Here is a 3,395-nt window from a genome sequence, read left to right on the forward strand (position 1 = left end):
ACGCTCGTCCCCAGAGCAATGTTCATTCCGTGTCACGCCAGAAGTGCCGCGTGAGAGCGCTGGGCCTCGTTCCCGGTGAGCAGCAGCCGCGGATCCAATCGCGTGAAATATTAATCTGCCGTGCCCCTCTGTTACGTCGACAAGCCGTCACCCTCTCCACGGCCCCCAATCCTCGTCTTCCCGTTTTTCGCACGCGCGTTTGTGGAGGGTGCGCAGAAGCACGCAGCGCGCCAGGGGCGGCCGTCCCCGCGTGTTATTGAACCGCGCCGTCAGTGCTGATAGCGCCTCGCCGCCATCTTGCGGCAGTTGGGCGCCGCCGTCACCAGATGGCACGCGCATACGCAACTGCGGCATTCGATGAAAGAGTAGGTGGCCTGGGAAGTGATGAAGTTTTAATCGTAATTCAGAAAACACGAAGAAAAAAATAAGAACATACAAAACGTCCAATGAAAGCGAAGCACTTCAATACTGGCTGCGTTCAATACTGGCTGCACTTCAATACTGGCTGCGTATAGGTAAGGTGTGATTCTCAAGTAACGCTTAACTTTCAATCTCCACAGAAGTATACGATTCCCAACCACACAATTACTTACGTCGTTTCATACACTCTGAACTTATTTTCCACTACTTAAATACACTACAAATAAAGTATATAGGAGATAAATGATTATCACCATTAGAAAAGTTGATGAAGGTTTCTCGGGTCTCCAGCCGGGTGGTAGCGTTGATATCTCGCAACGTTTCGGGAAGTGTCATACTACCCATCTTCTGGCGAAGAAGTCACATAGTAGAAAAGTTATTCCATTTTATTCGTAAATGTTTGCGTTTTTTTGAACGCATTGGAAAAAATTTATTGCTCTAGTCCAAGAGTGTCATTATATAAAGTACAAACTTCACACGCGTATAGGGTGCTTAATAGATGAAAGATCGTTCAGAAAATAAATATCTGACAAAAAATCTATTTTATTCTGTCTCGTATCTCATTATAGACACAAACGGGATTTATAGCTTTAGTGTTAACATCTTGATATATCGTTTTCATGCTATGTAAGCGTGGTTCCCCTTAAAGTTTACCGAGCGAGGTGGCGCAGTGGTTAGAACACTGGACTCGCATTCGGGAGGACGACGGTTCAATCCCGTCTCCGGCCATCCTGATTTAGGTTTTCCGTGATTTCCCTAAATCGCTTCAGGCAAATGCCGGGATGGTTCCTTTGAAAGGGCACGGCCGATTTCCTTCCCCATCCTTCCCTCACACGAGCTTGCGCTCCGTCTCTAATGACCTCGTTGTCGACGGGACGTTAAACACTAATCTCCTCCTCCTCCTTAAAGTTTGGAAAAGACTCATAATCGATTTAGAAGAATTTTGTGTTCAAAGGACAAGGAGTAGCGAAAGTACGATGATTAGCTGCTAAAGCAATTATTTACGAGTGAATATTTTTACGTTAAGAAACAGCAAAGCCTCATTTGTCTATAGCAACTAAAACTGACATTGAAACTTCCTGGCCGGCTAAAGCTGTCTGCCGGACCGAGACTCGAACTCGGGACCTTTGCCTTTCGTGGGCAAGTGCTCTACCAACTGAGCTACCCAAGCACGACTCGCGACTCGTCCTCACAGCTTCACTTCTGCCAGTACATCGTCTCCTACCTTCGTGCTTGGGTAGCTCAGTTGGTGCCGGCGCGGCAACTCAGCGTGTTCGGTCAGAGGGTTAGCTGCCCTCTGTAATAAAAACAACTGAGTTAATGGATCAATGACGAACTGAAAACGGGTGTCTTGCGACATCCGCCCCGAGCAGATACAACGAACAAAAACTAACAAAATGACAATAATAAAATAAAATAAGAAGTTGGTAGAGAAATTGCGCACGAAAGGCAAAGGTTACGAGTTCGAGTCTCGGTCCGGCACACAGTTTTAGTCTGCCAGAAAGTTTCATAACAGCGTACACTCCGCTACAAAGTGAAAATTTCATTCTGAAAACTAACATTGTTTAGTCATTAAAAGCACTTGTGTTGTCACACGACTTAAGATGGCGTGTCTCCTAAGAGTCGCCAGGCGCGTTTTCTCTAGTGTTTCGAAAAATATTTGCAATTTTGTATTTGCTGTGTGCGACTGGCGTCAGCCTAAACAAATGCTGCTCATCACATCTTTCATGTGACGCCCAATGGGGCGGACAGCTTTGGTTTGCTCCACATTACAAATGTTGTGTCTAGACAAGACAGCCTAGACACAATGAGAGGAAGCCGAAAGGCACGCGCTAAGCTAAAGCCGGATGGCGTGAGGTCTGAAACAGGATACGTAATGAATGCTATAAAGAAAAGTACGTAGCTTCTGGAATACTTAACTTTAATCCATCCTTTTGGTACATCTGGAGATTGTGGCGATACAAGTGAGACTCTTTAGATACATGCAATGTTACTAATGGCGCCTTGCTAGGTCGTAGCCATTGACTTAGCTGAAGGCTATTCTAACTATCGGCTCGGCAAAGGAGCGAGGCTTCGTCAGTATAGTCGCTAGCTACGTCGTCCGTACAACTGGGGCGAGTGCTAGTCCGTATCTCGAGACCTGCCTTGTGGTGGCGCTCGGTCTGCGATCACACAGTGGCGACACCCGGGTCCGACATGTACTAATGGACCGCGGCCGATTTAAAGCTACCACCTAGCAAGTGTGGTGTCTGGCGGTGACACCACAACAAACAAAATGATTCTTAAAGAGGAATTTTACATGGCCATTCCATAGAGCAGTCCCGTATTAGTCTAACGCGATCTTCGTTGTATCGATTTGTATTAAAAGGGACATCAAAAGACGATGGATAACCGTAACAGTGTACTTCCGGGCCTTCTACTCAGTTATTGTTTCCATTTTATGCACAATATTTCGAGAACCGACAATATTCACAGAATTCCAGTGTGAGAGATAAAAACAAAAGAGCGTCAAAGGGTGTATCTACATCTACACGGATACTCTGCAAATCACATTTAAGTGCTTGGCAGAGGGCAGCATCGAGAATCGAACTCGGCTATAAATAGCGTTGCGAGACCAACAACAGTTAGCAGTCTAGTTTGGGTCTACACAGCGAATAAACTTAACAGCAAAGGCTACAGCAGCTAAAGAAGACGTCTGGTCCGATCGTCGAACTATTGTGCTGATATGGAAACTACTCGGCAGAGCACCCAGAGGTACACCACTAATCAGTCACGTCGAAAAAACCTGAGAGATTGCGAATAATAATGGATACTCCAGCAGCCACTGAGCAGCACTGCTGCATGGCGGCAACAGTCAGGCCAGCACGCGTGTCACTGTATGAGTACTGTTGTGTTGTACTGTCCCCTGTCAAAACATAGCGATAAAACGAATATCGCTCTGGACTAACTTTGGTCCACTATGTCGAACGGACATG

The 3,395-nt window shown here is 46.3% G+C and overlaps 1 non-coding gene across 1 annotated transcript; it reads right to left on the reverse strand.

The window, feature by feature from the left end:
- Positions 1 to 1,517: 1,517 nt before the first annotated feature.
- On the reverse strand, positions 1,518 to 1,592 carry Trnas-cga. The gene has a single exon. It is a non-coding gene; the product is annotated as a tRNA-Ser (tRNA).
- Between the last annotated feature and the right edge of the window lie 1,803 nt (positions 1,593 to 3,395).

The sequence above is a fragment of the Schistocerca americana genome, chromosome 2 (assembly GCF_021461395.2).
Source record: "Schistocerca americana isolate TAMUIC-IGC-003095 chromosome 2, iqSchAmer2.1, whole genome shotgun sequence".
Classification (NCBI taxonomy): Eukaryota; Metazoa; Arthropoda; class Insecta; order Orthoptera; family Acrididae; genus Schistocerca; species Schistocerca americana.